At 38.2% G+C, this 17,080-nt stretch overlaps 1 pseudogene; it reads left to right on the top strand.

The window, feature by feature from the left end:
* The first annotated feature begins 99 nt into the window (after window positions 1-99).
* Window positions 100-17,080, top strand: LOC135671396 (receptor-like protein kinase FERONIA; annotated as a pseudogene).

Here is a 17,080-nt window from a genome sequence, read left to right as displayed (position 1 = left end):
TCTTGGCTGTTGTTGTTAGTAGCAAAAAGCTGCATCGATGCTGGAGAAGGTTGCAGTAATTTCTGCAGCAATGCAGAATGCAGGAGAGATTTCGCAGCGATGCAGGAGAGATTGTTGCAGCGAGGCAGGAGAAATCTCTACAGCTTGCAACGATTTCTGCAGCGATGTAGGAGAGATTTCTGCAGCAATGCTGGAGAAATCTGCAAGGTTAGAGATAGTTGCAGTAATGCAGTGTTGGAGTTTGGTGGCTGGAAGAGCGGCGGAGTTTTCAGCGGAAGACTTCGGTTGGCAAGGGAGCAGCAGCCGGTGGTAGAAAGAAAGGCCGCGAGTATGCTTCCTTTTGGAGTGTTGCCCATGGAAGAAGTGTCGATGCAGTGGGCGTAGCGACAAAGACGGCAGCAGCGACGACACCACCGTCATCTCAATCTATGCTGCTGCGATGGGTGTGATCTGAGACTAGCAGCCGCAAGTGCTGCAGTAGGCCGTAGTGAATGGTTGCAGCTGAGGGGCGGAGACATCACCGCGAGAGGGATGGTCGAGTGGCTACGACTGCGACCCAAGGGGAGGCAGTGGACTTCGGTCGGGAAGCGGTCATGGGGCTGTGACGGGAGGTGACTGCTTTATTGCTTTAGATTAATGTTGCCGAGGTGCGCCGAGGTAGAGAAAATGACAGGCGGCTTCCAGCTCATGTAGGAGAACACAGCGAAACAAGGTAAACAACGTCGGCGTCGAGCACCTCTGCTGACGAGGTTGTGTAAGGAGTCAAACAACGAGAAGAGGGCTTGCTCTAGGCAAGCAGCTCTGATACCATGTAAATAATTAAACGAAGAAGATAGAAAGATAGAAATTATAGAAGAAACTATGAAATGTATGAAATGTAATTGCATAGTTCATTTAGATTGTGAGCTCTTGATAGCTATTTCTAGATGATACGTCAAAGAAAGATTTTATGGGTATGGATACGAAGGCCCGATCAAACATTATTCTAAATCTCGCTGACGAGGTTTTACGGGAGGTAGCTACGGAGACTACGACTAAGAGCATGTGGGATAAGCTTAAAGCCTTATATATGAAGAGGACAATGGAGAATCATCTCTACTTGAAGCAGAGTTTATGTATGCTTCGGATGATTGAAGGTACATCTATACTCTCACATCTTGATAAATTTGATTCATTAATTATGGATTTAGAGAATATAGATGCGAAAATTGATGATGAGGATAAGGCCCTATTACTTTTGTGTTCTCTTCCCTAATCCTTTAAGTATTTTCGTGATACTATGATTTATGGAAAAGAAATAATTTTGTATCAAGAAATTAAATCTGCACTAAAATCTAAGGAGCAGATAGACAGGGATATCACTAAGGAAAGTAGAGAGAATCAGACTAAGAGTCTGGTTATCAGGGGTAGAACGGATAAAAGGGAATTTGATAGTAGTAGATCTAAATCGAGATTTAAATCCAGACATAGAAATTTGGAGTACAGATATTGTCATAAAATGGGGCACATTAAGACTGATTGCTTTAAATTGAAAAATAAATTAAAGCAAAAGGAAAAAATTGTTGAGAAAACTACTTAGTCCGCTGAAGCTAGTGTAGCAACTGATGAGAATGTTGGAAATATTTTCTTTGCTACTGATGACAGGATGAGGTCTAAAAATGAATGGATTTTAGATTCGGGTTGTTCTTATCACATGTGTCCCAATAAAGATTTGTTTTCTATATATGAATCTTGTAATAGTGGAATTGTTTTGATAGACAATAATACCACGTGTGATGTTGTTGGTAGAAGCACAATCTGAATTAAAATACATGATAGTATTGTGAGGATGCTCACTAATGTTAGACATGTTCATGATTTAAAAAAGAATCTCATCTCTTTAGGCACCCTAGAGGCTTTTGGGTGTAAATACGCAACTAAAGGTGGAGTTATGAAAGTTTCTAGAAGTGCCCTTATTGTTATGAAAGCTTGTAGGTCTGGTAGCTTATATATTTTGCAGGGAACTACTGCCATAGGTTCGATTGTAGTTTCATCATCATCATTGTCTGATTCTGACATCACCAAATTATGTCATATGCGTTTGGGTTATATGAGCGAAAAAGGTTTGAGCATATTAAGCAAAAGGAGTCTTCTTTGCGGACAAAGTACTAGGCCACTGGATTTCTGTGAACATTGCATTTTTGGAAAGCAGAAAAGAGTCAGCTTCAATTATCTGATAATTCACAAAACGAAAGGTACTCTTGACTAAATTCATTCAGACCTTTGGGGTCCAGCTCGTGTTCAGTCTAAGGGTGGTGCCAAGTATATGTTGACTTTCATTGACGATTATTTTAGGAAAGTTTGGATTTATTTTCTGAAGCATAAAAATAATATTTTTCTAACCTTTAAACAATAGAAGGCTTTTATTAAGAAGCAAACATGTAAACAGATTAAGCAGCTTCAAACAGATAATGGCATGAAATTTTGTGAATTTGACTTTGATGAATTCTGCAAAAATGAATGAATTGTTCGGCATCGCACTGTTAGGATGATGCCTCAGCAAAATGGTGTGGCCGAACATATGAACAAAACACTCTTGGAGAGAGCAAGGTGTATGATCTCAAATGTAGGGTTGACAAAGGACTTTTGGGTAGAGACGATTAATATGGCCTATTACGTTGTCAACTACGCTCCTTCTATAGCACTTAATATTAGAACTCTATAGGAAGTTTGGTCAGGTACTCCTGCTGATTACTTTGACTTAAAAATTTTTGGGTGTCCAGCATACATTCATGTAAATAAAGGAAAATTAGAACCTCGAGCTAAAAAGTATATTTTCCTTGGGTATGCTTCTAGGGTGAAAGGATATAGATTATGATGTTCTGATCCCAAATCCCCAAAATTTATAATTAGTAGAGATGTTATTTTTGATGAATTATCTATGTTATCTTCCAAAGAGGAATATACTAGTTGTACAAATGATAGTGCGCAGAAGCAGGTGGAGCTTGAGATTGATAGTTCTGATTCTTTTTAGTCGAACTCTTCTACTCAAAGAATGCCAGTAGATGGTCCCGAGTCTACTGACGAAGATGATCTAGAGGAAGAGCAATATTCCATAGCTAAGGATAGACCACGTAGAGATATTCGACCACCACAAAGATATGCAAATTTGGTTACATATGTTTTGTTTGTTGCAGAAGAAACAAGTGAAGTTGGTGAGCCTACTACCTACTTAGATGCAGTTTCTTGTGATAATTTCTTTAAGTGGTTGATTGCGATGAATGAAGAAATTGAATCTCTCCATTAGAATAGAACTTGGGATCTTGTGAAGCCGCCTTCGGGTAAGAAAATTGTTGGATGCAAATGGGTCTTCAAAAGGAAGGAAGGTATTCCAGGGGTTGAACCTACAAGGTACAAAGCACAATTGGTTGCAAATGACTATAGTCAATTGCCATATATGATTTGGAATTGGAGCAACTTGATGTCAAGACAGTTTTCTTACATGGTGAACTTGAAGAACAAATTTACATGGAGCAACCTTATGGATTTGAAGTTGATGGTAAGAAAGACCGTGTTTGCTTGTTAAAGAAATCCTTGTACAGATTGAAGTAGTCTCCAAGACAATGGTATAAGAGGTTTGATTCTTTTATGTTAGGTCATGGTTACATGAGGAGCATGTATGATGGCTGTGTCTACTTTCGGAAGTTAACTGATGGCTCTTTGATGTATTTGTTGCTTTATGTTGATGACATACTTATTGCAGCTAAGAATTTGTCAGAAATTCACACTTTGAAAATGCAGCTGAGTAGTAAATTTGAAATGCAAGATTTGGGAGCAGCTAAGAAAATTCTTGGCATGGAGATCAAAAGCGAACAAGGAGTTAACAAATTATTTCTGACCTAGAAAAATTATCTCGAGAAAATCTTGGAGAGGTTTGATATGAAAAACACTAAGCCAGTGAGTACTCCTCTTGCTAGCCATTTTCGACTATCTGCTGCTCAGTCACCATAGTCAGTTGAAGAGGAAGAATATATGGTACAAGTTCCATATTCCAGTTCCATCGGCAGTATTATATATGCAATGGTTTATACTCGTCCAGTTATTTCACAAGCAGTCAGTGTGGTTAGCAGATATATGTCTCGCTCGGGTAAAACACATTGGTATGCTGTGAAGTGGATTCTCAGATACTTGCAAGGGACTTCAGATGCTTGTTTGTAGTTTGAGAAAAATCGTAATACTTTGGTTGGTTTCGTCGACTCTGATTATACTGCGGATCTTGATAAACGAATATCTTTGATAGACTATGTTTTTTGCATTGGCGGTTATGTAGTTAGTTAGAAAGCTTTCTTACAACCTATCGTGGCTTTATCTACTACAGAGACAGAATATATGGTAGTGATAGAGGCGATCAAAGAAGTTTTATGGTTAAGAGGTTTGTTCGGTGAATTATATCTGCATCAAGGTGTTACTACAATTTACTGTGATAGTCAAAGTGCTATTCATTTGACTAAAGACCAGATGTATCATGAGAGGACGAAACACATCGATGTGAAGTTTCATTTTATTCGGGATATCATTGCTGAGGGAAAGGTCCTTGTTCAAAAAGTTCATACGAAGGACAATCCAATTGATATGTTTACAAAGCCTCTTCTGGTTTACAAGTTCAAGCAGTACTTAGACTTGGTTGGTGTTCATTGTTGGTGATTGCCCGTTGGGGCTTTTGTGAAGAAGGTGGAGCAAGTTTTATTAATTGTCAATGTTGGGATATGTCAAGGTGGAGATTTGTCAGTTTGGCAAGTCCCATATAGTCCCACATTGAGAAAATCAAGCTTGTTATCTCCTATTACAACTATAAATAAGGGTCTAAGCTTTGAAGCCAAATGCACCACAAGAAAAATCTAATTATTTGCTTTGAGTTTAATTTCTATTAAGTCTTAAAATAGTTTAGGCTTATAGTTTGAGTTTTTCTTGTTTAGTAGTTTCAGGTGTTTTATGGCTTAGGAATATTTTCCTAAGGTATTTGTAATTGTCCCTTTTATAGTAGAGTTTTGCTTTTTCTCCGTCCGCGTAGGTCAATTGATCGAACCACGTAAATCTGGTGTCCTTATCTCTCTTATTTTTCTACTTTATTTTTTTTATTGGGTTATCAAATTACTTTTGGTAAATTTTCTGGACCAGCTCTAGCAACCATCATATACCCGACCAGTGTTCCAAATTACATTGCACAACCAGATGTCTACTCCACAGCAAGATCAATGGGTCCAAAGCACAGGTGAACTTGAACTACAATTTAACCTGGATTCCCCCCGTGGAAGCTGGCTTCTATTACCTTGTCCGGCTACAGAAAAGATCCAGTATCCGATAGTCAAGGTAAACCAGAGAGTCTTTGACATCTACCTTGATAACCAGACTGCAACTGAAGAAGCTGATGTCATAGGTTGGAGTGGCGGTATCGGTATCCCTGTTTACAGGGACTATGTGGTGATGACAATGGGAAGAGGGCAGATGGATCCGTGGGTTGCGCTTCATCCAGATACACTCTCCAACCCAGAGTATTATGATGCCATCTTGAATGGGCTTGAGGTGTTCAAGCTGCAGAACAGTAATAACAGCCTGGCTGGTCTTAATCCAGGAGCACGCTCGCAGCTCTACGTTGATCCTGGAGATCTCAGGAAGGGGAGTGCGAAACATAAGAGTGAAGTTCCTGTTATTTTTGGTGGCGTGGTCGGAGGTTTTGCTGTTTTGCTCGCTGGTTTTTGCCTCATTGGAATGTGCAAATGACAGAAGAAGAAGATGATGAAGGAAGGGAAGGGTGCAGTTACAAGCAATGGGCATTATGGTTTGTCGCCTCTCTCCCTCTATGGCAACACACGTTCAGCTGCGTCGGCTGAGTCCAACCTCTGCCGCTACTTCTCCATTGCAGAGATAAAAGATGCCACAAATGACTTCGATGAGTCCCTTCTTCTTGGAGTTGGTGGGTTCGGAAAGGTCTACCGTGGGGAGATAGATGGTGGGATCACAAAGGTAGCCATCAAGCGTGCTAACCCGATGTCCGAGCAAGGTGTCCATCAATTCCAGACTGAGATTGAGATGCTTTCCAAGCTCCGACACAACCACCTTGTCTCTTTGATCGGTTACTGTGAGGAGAGCTGTGAGATGATCCTAGTCTACGATTACATGGCCCTACCATGGAAACTGCGGCTTGAGATCTGTATCGGGGCTGTTAGAGCTAGCCCCAGGAAATTTACCACAAGGTAATTTTGGCAACACAACAAAGACACGAGCAAATCACTACTATGAAAAGGGATTATTACAAATGCCTTAAGATGTTCCTAGGCCATAAAACACCCGAAAATACTAAACAAGAAAAACTCAAACTATAAGTCCACCTATTTAACTGAGTGTAGACTTAAACCAAAGTGAATACTTAGGTTTTCTTGTGGTGCATCTGACTTCAAAGTCCAGGCCCTTATTTATAGTTCCAATAGGAGATAACAATCCTGATTTTCTCGATGTGGGACTATGGGACTTGCCAAACTAACAAATCTCCACCTTGACATGTCCCAACAAAACTTGCTCCATCTTTTTCATAAAAGCCCCAACGGGCAATCACCAACAATGAACACCAACCAAGTCCAAGCACTACTTGAACTTGTAAACTGGAAGAGGCTTCGTAAGCATATCAGCTGAATTGTCCTTCGTATGAATTTTCTGAACAAGGACTTTTCTCTCAGCAATGATATCTCGAATAAAATGAAACTTCACATCAATATGTTTCGTCCTCTCATGATACATCTGGTCTTTAGTCAAATGAATAGCACTTTGACTATCATAGTAAATTGTAGTAACACCTTGATATAGACATAATTCACTGAACAAACCTCTTAACCATAAAACTTCTTTGATCGCCTCTGTCACTACCATATATTCTGCCTCTGTAGTAGATAAAGCTACGACAGGTTGTAAGGAAGCTTTCCAACTAACTGCACAACCACCAACGCAAAATACATAGCCTGTCAAAGATCTTCGTTTATCAAGATCCGCAGCATAATCAGAGTCGACGTAACCAACCAAAGTGTCACGATTTTTCCCAAATTCCAAACAAGCATCTGAAGTCCTTTGCAAGTATCTGAGAATCCACTTCACAGCCTGCCAATGTGTTTTACCCGGGTGAGACATATATCTACTAACCACACTAACTACTTGTGAAATATCTGGATGAGTATAAACCATTGCATACATAATACTGCCGATGGCACTAGAATATGGAACTTTCACCATATATTCTTCCTCTTCAACTGACTGTGGTGATTGAGCAGTAGATAGCCGAAAATGGCTAGCAAGAGGAGTACTAACTGGCTTAGCATTTTTCATGCCATACCTCTCCAAGACTTTCTTGAGGTAATTTTTTTGAGTCAGAAATAATTTTCCAACTCCTCGATCTCTTTTGATCTCCATGCCAAGAATTTTCTTAGCTGCTCCCAAATCTTTCATTTCAAATTCACTACTCAGTTGCATTTTCAAAGTGTGAATTTCTGACAAATTCTTAGCTGCAATAAGCATGTCATCAACATAAAGCAACAAATATACAAAAGAGCCATCAGTTAACTTCCGGAAGTAAACACAACTATCTTACATGCTCCTCGTGTAACCATGACCCAACATAAAAGAATCAAACCTCTTATACCACTGTCTTGGACACTGCTTCAATCCATACAAAGATTTCTTTAATAAGTAAACATGGTCTTCCTTTCCATCAACTTCAAATCCATGAGGTTGCTCCATATAAATTTGTTCTTCAAGTTCACCATGTAAGAAAGCTGTCTTGACATCAAGTTGCTCCAATTCCAAATCATACATGGCAACTAAAGCAAGCAAAGCACGAATAGAGCTATGTTTAACAACAGGTGAAAATACGTCATTAAAATCAACACCATGTACCTGACTATAGCCCTTTGCAACCAATCGTGCTTTGTACCTTGCATCTTCAACCCGTGGAATACCTTCCTTCCTTTTGAAGACCCATTTGCATCCAACAATTTTCTTACCCGAAGGCGGCTTCACAAGATCCCAAGTTCTATTCCGATGGAGAGATTCAATTTATTCATTTATCGCAATCAACCACTTAGCGGAATTATCACAAGAAACTGCATCTGAGTAGGAAGTAGGCTCACCAACTTCACTTGTCTCTTTTGCAACAGACAAAGCATATGCAACCAAATTTACATATCTTTATGGTGGTCGAATATCTCTCCGTGGTCTATCCTTGGCTATGGAATATTGGTCTTCCTCTAGATCATCTGCGTCAGTAGACTTGGGACCATGTACTGGTATTCTTTGAGTAGAAGAGTTCGACTTAAAGGAATCTGAACTACCAATCTCAAGCTCCACCTGCTTCTGCGCACTATCATTTGTACAACTAGTAGAATCCTCTTTAGAAGATAACATAGATAATTCATCAAAAGTAACATCTCTACTGATTACAAATTTTGGGGATTTGGGATCAGAACACCATAATCTGTATCCTTTCGCCCCAGAAGCATACCCAAGGAAAATGCATTTTTTTGCTCGAGGCTCTAATTTTCCTTCATTTATATGCATGTATGCTGGACACCCAAAAATTTTTAAATCAGGGTAATCAGTAGGAGTACCTGACCAAACTTCCTCCGGAGTTTTAAAGTTAAGTGTCGTAGAAGGAGCGCGATTGACAACGTAACAGGCCATATTAATCGCCTCTGCCCAAAAGTCCTTTGTCAACCCTACATTTGAGATCATACACCTTGCTCTCTCCAAGAGTGTTCTATTTATACGTTCGGCCACACCATTTTGTTGAGGCGTCATCCTAACAGTGCGATGCCGAGCAATTCCTTCATTTTTGCAGAATTCTTCAAAGTCACCTTCACAAAATTCCATGCCATTATCTGTTCGAAGCCGCTTAATCTGTTTACCTGTTTGTTTCTCAATCAAAGCCTTCCATTATTTAAAGGTTAGAAAAACATCATTTTTATGCTTCAAAAAATAAACCCAAACTTTCCTGGAATAATCGTCAATGAAAGTCAACATATACCTAGTACCACCCTTAGACTGAACATGAGCCGGACACCAAAGGTCTGAATGGATATAATCAAGAGTACATTTCGTTTTGTGAACTGCCGGAGAAGTGAAGCTGACTCTTTTCTGCTTTCCAAAAATGCAGTGTTCACAAAAATCAAGTGGCCCAGTACTCTGTCCGCAAAGTAGACCCCTTTTGCTCAATATGCTCAAACATTTTTCGCTCATATGACCCAAACGCATATGCCATAATTTGGTGATGTCAGAATCAGACAATGATGATGATGAAACTGCAACCGAACCTGTGATAGTAGTTCCCTGCAGAATATACAAGCTACCAGACCTACAAGCTTTCATAACAACAAGAGCACTTCTAGAAACTTTCATAACTCCACCTTCAGTTGTGTATTTACACTCAAGGGCCTCTAGGGTGCCTAAAGAGATGAGATTCTTTTTTAAATTAGGAACATGTCTAACATTAGTGAGCGTCCTCACAATACCATCATGCATTTTAATTTGGATTGTGCCTCTACCAACAACATCACATGCAGCATTATTGCCCATCAAAACAATTTCACCATTACAAGATTCATATGTGGAAAACAAATCCCTATTGGGACACATGTGATAAGAACAACCCGAATCTAAAATCCATTCATTTTTAGACATCGTCCTGTTATCAGTAGCAAAGAAAATATTTTCAACATTCTCATCAGATGCTACACTAGCTTCAGCGGACACAGTAGTTTTCTCAACAAGTTTTCCCTTTTGCTTTAATTTATTTTTTAATTTAAAGCAATCAGTCTTAATGTGCCCCATTTTATGATAATATCTGCATTCCAAATTTCTATGTCTGGATTTAGATCTAGATTTAGATCTACTACTGTCAAATTCTCTTTTATCCATTCTCCCCCTAACAACCAAACCTTCAGCCTGATTCCCTCTACTTTCCCCAGTGATATTCCTGTCTATCTGCTCCTTAGATTTCAGTGCAGATTTAATTTCTTGATACAAAACTGTTTCTTTTCCATAAATCAAAGTATCACGGAAATGTTTAAAAGATTGGGGAAGAGAACACAAGAGTAACAAAGCCTTATCTTCATTATCAATTTTTGCATCTATATTCTCCAAATCCATAACCAAAGAATCAAACTTATCAAGATGTGAGAGTATAGATGTACCTTCAGTCATCCGAAGCATATACAGACTCTGCTTCAAGTAGAGATGATTCTCCACTGTCCTCTTCATGTACAAGGCTTTAAGCTTGTCCCACATGCTCTTAGCCGTAGTCTCCATAGCTACCTCCAGTAAAACCTCGTCAGAGAGATTTAGAATGATGCTAGATCGGGCCTTCTTATCCATACCCGCAAGATCTTCCTTTGACGTACCATCTGGAATGTTCTCAGCACCCTGAAGTGCCAAATCAACTCCGTCTTGAACCAGAATGGCCTCCATCTTGAGTTACCACATGCCGAAGTTGACATTTCTATCGAATTTCTCGACAACGATCTTTGTTATTGTCATTGTTGCCAAAAGATCCCGAAACCAAGCTCTGATACCAGTTTGTTAGAGCTAGCCCCAGGAAATTTACCACAAGGTAATTTTGGCAACACAACAAAGACAATAAAACAAAAAGATAAAAGCGACAAGAACACCAGATTTACGTGGTTCGGTCAATTAACTTTGACCTACATGCACGGACGAAAGAGGAGCAAATCACTACTATGAAAAGGGACTATTACAAATGCCTTAGGAAGATGTTCCTAGGCCATAAAACACCCGAAAATACTAAACAAGAAAAACCCAAACTATAAGTCCACCTATTTAACTGAGTGTGGACTTAAACCAAAGTGAATACTTAGGTTTTCTTGTGGTGCATCTGACTTCAAAGTACAGGCACTTATTTATAGTTCCAATAGGCGATAACAATCTTGATTTTCCCAATGTGGGACTATGGGACTTGCCAAACTAATAAGGGCTGCACGTGGTCTGCATTACCTACACACCGGTGCCAAGCATACCATCATACATCGAGATGTGAAGGCAACAAACATACTGTTAGATGACAAAAGGTTTGCAAAAGTTTCAGATTTCGGGCTCTCGAAGATTGGTCCGACCTGCCGACGAGTCCCATGTCAGCACGATGGTGAAGGGAAGCTTTGGTTACTTCGATCCAGAGTACTTTCGAATGATGCAGCTCACAGAGAAATCTGATGTTTACTCTTTTGGGGTCGTGCTGTTTGAGGTTCTGTGTGCTTGCCCAACTGTTAACCGATGCTTTCGTTGGGTCCAGCCATATGGGCTTGGACAATTGAGCTTTCTGAGCCCAAATCAACAATTAAAAGAGAATTATATAAGATAGGACAAGGAGAGAGGGAAGTGATTTGTGCGTACAACGGTAACAACACACAGTGAGAGGAAAAAGAGAGAGAAAAGATAGAGAGAGAAAGATTAGGATTTTGAGTTTTATGATCAGTAGCCAAACATTATCAGTTTTAGCCCAAATTTTATATGGAGAATCCTTGTAGTAAACTCTATAATTCTAATAGTGTTGATATACAGTTTACCTTCTCTAAGGTACTTTCTTGCTATACCCAATTTTTGAGACCTGTAATTCTCTTACGAGGAGATCAATCCTATGTGATGATGATATGTTATTCTTGAGCCAAGATCTATGTTCTTGATGTTATTGTGATCCTCTAGTTATTCTAGAGAAGATTTACTATAAACCTGTTATCATTACTATTGATAGTGGAAGTTTAAGGTGGACTACAGTCCCGTGATTTTTCCCACATTGGGTTTTTCACGTTAAAATATTTGGTCTTAGTGTGTGATTGATTTATTGTTCTATTATTTATGCTATACTGGTTGATATTTGCATTTTGATATCGAGTTGGTATTTTGATACATAAAGAGGGAAAAGAATTATTTCACTTTAATAGGTTTTTCCCAACAAGTGGTATCAGAGCAACATGTTATTTGATGCTAGTTTTTCTTATGTGATTGAAATGGAGCAGTAAGATGGTATGATTAAATTGAACTCATCAAATTATTTCACTTGGAGGCGTATGATGGAAGATTTACTTTATTGCAAAGATTTGTATAAGTCCATCAAGATTAAAGATAAACCTTTTACTATGGACGATGAAGAATGAGAAGTTCAACATAGAAAAACTATTGCCTATATTAGAAAATGGATGGATATAAATTTGCATGAGTATATTTCAGATGAAACCAGAACTGATGTTGTTTAGCAAAGATTTGAAAATTTCTTTGCGAAAAAAACAATGGAAAATAGAATTTCTCTCCTCAAAAGGTTTGTAAATTTGAAGCATAAAGATGGTGGTAATATTGTTGAGCATATAAGCCTATTTCAAAGTCTTGCAAATAAGCTGGTTGCTATGAAAATGAATATAGATGATGAGATACAATGATTATTACTTCTCAGCTCTTTACCAGAAAGTTGGAAAACGTATGTTGTGACAATTTGTAACTCCACGCCAGAGGGGACTCTAACTATAGATATGGTTAAAGACAGTTTACTAAATGAAAATGCCAGAAGGAAAGAACATGATGAATCTTTTTATGGGGCATTTGTTATTGAAAAACAAGAAAGACATGGAAGAAGTCATAGCAGAAATCCACATGGTTATAGAGGAAGATCCAAGTCTAAAAGAGATATCAAATATTTTCACTGTAATAGGCCAGGTCATATGAAGAAAGAGTGTAGGTTTTAAAAGCGAGAACAGAATGAAATGAAGAAAAATAAGAAAGAGATCAATACGATTGCTACTGAAGACAATATCACTATTGTTTGTGATGATGGTTGTGTTAGTCTTGTAGCTCAGGGTAGTAACTGGGTAATTGACTCTGGTGCTTCATTTCATGTTACTTCTCATGGTGATTTCTTCAGATCTTACATTGCTATTGATTTTGGTAATGTCAGAATGGAAAATAGCAGTACATCTAAGATTGTGGGTATTAGAGATATTTGCTTAGAGACTAGTATTGGGAGCAAATTGATACTCAAAGATATAAGGCATGTTCTAGATATTCATCTTAACTTGATATCTATAGGTAGACTTGATGATGAGGGCTTTGCACATTATTTTGGTGAAAGTAAATGGAAACTCACTAAAGGTTCTCTAATTGTGGCAAGAGAAAAGAAGTTTAACTCTTTTTATATCAGGGAAGCTAAGCTACACAAAGGAGAGATTAATGCAATTCAAAAAGGTGAAAGTATAGATCTTTGGCACAAGAGGCTTGGTCATATCAGCGAGAAGGGACTTCAAACTCTTGCTAGAAAGCAGTTCTTACCAGAGTTGCAAAGTACATCTCTTAAATCTTGTGATCATTGCTTAGCTAAAAAAATACATAGAGTTGCATTTCATACATATCCATCATCTAGAAGATCAGATGTTATTGATTTAGTTCATACTGATGTCTGTACTATGCAAACTAGAACTCTTGGAGATGCTCTTTATTTTGTTATTTTTATTGATGACCATTCTAGAAAAGTGTGGGCTTTTGCTTTGAAATCTAAAGATCAGGTATTCGATGTTTTCAAGGAGTTTCATATTAGTGTTGAAAGAGAAACTAGCAGAAAACTAAAGTGTGTTCAATCAAATAATGGTGGCGAGTACAGGGGTCCTTTTGAGAATTATTACAGGTTTCATGGTATCAAGTTTGAGAAAATAGTTCCTAAAACTCCTCAGCAGAACGGTGTGGCAGAAAGGATGAATAGAACTATTGAAGAAAGGATTAGATATATGCTTTCTCACGTCAAGTTACCGAAGTCATTTTGGGGGGAGGCTATGAGAACTATAGTTGACCTGATAAATCTTTCTCCATAAGTTCCTCTTAAAAGTGATGTTCCAGAGAGAGTATGGTGAGAAAAAATATATCTTATAATCATTTGAGAGTCTTTGGGTGTAAAGCATTTGTTCATATTCCCAAAGATAAGAGGTCCAAGCTTGATAATAAAGCAAAAGCATATATCTTCTTGGAATATGATCATGAAGAGTTTGGATACAGATTATGGGATCTAGTGAACAAGAAGATTATTAGAAGTAGAGATATTATGTTTCTTGAAGACCAATTGTTTGATGATAGTGATAATGTTAAGAAGCCAGAAACCTCTGTTTATGTTCCTTGGAGTTTGGGTCCAATTCCTTTACCTGTAGTTTATAATGATCATAGGAGACATGAACAAGAAGATCGTGGTGAGAATGCAAGTGATGATACTCCTACAGTTGATGATGTTGAACCAACTGAACAAGCATCTCCACCACCAGTTGAGATTCCATTGAGAAGATCCATTAGAGAGCGACAACCATCTACTAGATATCTTCCACATGAGTATATTATGCTTACTGATGGGAGAGAGCTAGAAACTTACCAAGAAGCTATTCTACATAAGTATAAGAATGAGTGGGTTAAAGCCATGCAAGAAGAGATTAGATCCTTGCTTGAGAACCACACCTATGACTTGGTAAAATTGCCTAAAGAGAAGAAAGCTCTAAAAAATAAGTGAGTTTACAAATTGAAGTATGAAAATAATAGCTCACAATAAAGATACAAGGCACGACTAGTTGTGAAAGGATTCAGTTAGAAGAAAGGTATTAACTTTGAAGAAATATTTTCTTCAGTTGTGAAAATATCCTCTATCCGAGTTGTTCTTGGTTTAGCTGCCCGCTTGAATTTAGAAGTTGAACAACTTGATGTTAAAATAGCATTTCTTCATGGTAACTTAGAAGAAAAAATTTATATGGAGCAACCAGAAGGTTTCAAAGTCAAGGGAAAAGAAAATATAGTGTGTAAGCTTAGGAAAAGCTTATATGGACTCAAACATGCACCTAGACAGTGGTACAAGAAGTTTGATTCCTTTATGATGAGCCAAGGGTATGATAGAACTACATCTGATCATTGTGTATTTATGAAGAAATTTTCAAATGATGATTTTATTATTTTACTATTACATGTTGATGATATGCTAATTGTTGGCCATGATGTTGGAAAAATTTAAAAGCTTAAAAGAGAGCTAAGTAAGTCTTTTGCCATGAAAGACTTGGGATCGGTGAAACAAATACTTGGCATAAAGATTCTTCGTGATAGGAAGAAAAGGAAGATTTGGCTATCTCAGGAGACTTACATTGAAAAGGTTCTTGAAAGATTCAATATGAGTAAACCCAAAGCAGTTTGTTCTCCACTTGCAAGTCATTTCAAGCTTAGTTCGAAACAACGTCCTACAAGTGAGAAAGAAAAAGAAGAAATGTCTAGAGTGCCTTACTCATTTGCAGTAGACAGTTTGATGTATGCTATGGTTTGTACTAGACCAGATATAACTCATGTAGTTAGAGTTGTTAGCCGATTTCTCTCTAATCCTGGAAAGGAACATTGGGCAGCAGTGAAATGGATATTAAGATATCTAAGAGGTACTTCCAGGTTATGTTTATGTTTTGGCAATGATGAACCTATGTTAGAAGGTTACACAGATGCAGACATGGCAGGTGATACTGATTCCAGGAAGTCCACTTCGGGGTCCTTGATGACATTTGCAAGGGGAACAGTTTCTTGGCAATCTAAGTTACAGAATTGTGTTGCTCTATCAACCACAGAAGTAGAATACATAGCAATTACTGAAGCCTGCAAGGAAGCTTTATGGATGAAAAAGTTTCTACACGAATTGAGCTTGAAATAAGAAGGATATACTGTTTATTGTGATAGTCAAAGCGTCATTCACCTCTCCAAGAATTCAACATATCATTCTAGATCCAAGCATATTGATGTGAGATATCACTGGATTCATGATGTGCTTGAGATGAAAGAATTACAGTTGGAAAAAGTGCATACCAATGAAAATGGTTCAGATATGTTGACAAAGTCTTTGCCTAAGGAGAAGCTTAAAGCATATAGGCGAAGAGCGAGCTTGGTACAACCCACTATATGAGCTGGAGAGGGAGAATTGTTGGGTCCAGCCCATATGTGGGCTTGGACAATTAAGCTTTTTGAGCCCAAATCAGCGATTAAAAGAGAAAGATGTGAGATATGGCAAAATAGGAGAGAGGGAAGTGATTTGTGTGTTCAGTGAATGGCGACAGTGCACAGTGAGAGGAAAGAGAGAGAGAGAAAAAGAAGAAAGAAAGATTAGGATTTTAAGTTTTCTGCTTGACGATCAGTGGCCAAACGTTATCAATTTTAACCCAAATTTTATATGGAGAATCCTTACGATAAACTCTACAATTCTAATGTGTTGATCTATAATTTACCCTCTCTAAGGTACTTTCCTATTATACCTACTTTTTTAGACCTAGAATTCTCTTACGAGGAGATCCATCATATGTGATGATGATATGCTATTTTTGAGCTGAGATCTATGTTCTTGATGTAATTGTGATCTTCTAGTAATTCTAGAGAAGATTTACTGTAAACCTGTTATCATTACTATTGATAGTGGAAGTTTGAGGTGGACTATGGTCCCATGGTTTTTCCCACATTGGGTTTTTCACGTTAAAAGATTTGGTCTCACTATGTGATTGATTTATTACTCTATTGTTTATGCTGTGCTGGTTGATATTTATATTTTAATATCAAGTTAGTATTTTAATGAGAAACTCATTTTGATATACAAAGAGGGAAAAAAATTATTTCATTTTAATAGATTTTTTTCTAACAGATGAAAAGATGAGCTTGTCGGAGTGGGCACTGTACTGCCAAAAAAAAAAAAAATGACATGCTCGACATGATCATTGATCCCTACTCGAAGGATAAGATTGCTCCACTGAGTTTCAAGTGGTTTGTAGAGACTGCAGTGAAATTTTTGTCTGATACTAGGAAGGAACGACCTTCCATGGTTGATGTGGTTCGGAACCTTGAGCTTGCTCTCCAACTACAGGAAAGAGCAGAGGAAAGTGACAGCATCGATGGAGGGATCTCCGATGAGACTGTGTTGTTTGTCGGGATAGAAAATAAGGACTCCGATGATCGATTGATGGAATCGAGCACCACAACGAGCATAGTAGGGCAGAGTCCTGCTAGTTAGGAATCTGAG

This window comes from Musa acuminata, unplaced genomic scaffold, assembly GCF_036884655.1.
Source record: "Musa acuminata AAA Group cultivar baxijiao unplaced genomic scaffold, Cavendish_Baxijiao_AAA HiC_scaffold_1139, whole genome shotgun sequence".
NCBI lineage: Eukaryota > Viridiplantae > Streptophyta > Magnoliopsida > Zingiberales > Musaceae > Musa > Musa acuminata.
The sequence above is the reverse complement of the archived record's forward strand: the minus strand, read 5'-3'. Positions and strand labels throughout refer to the sequence as shown.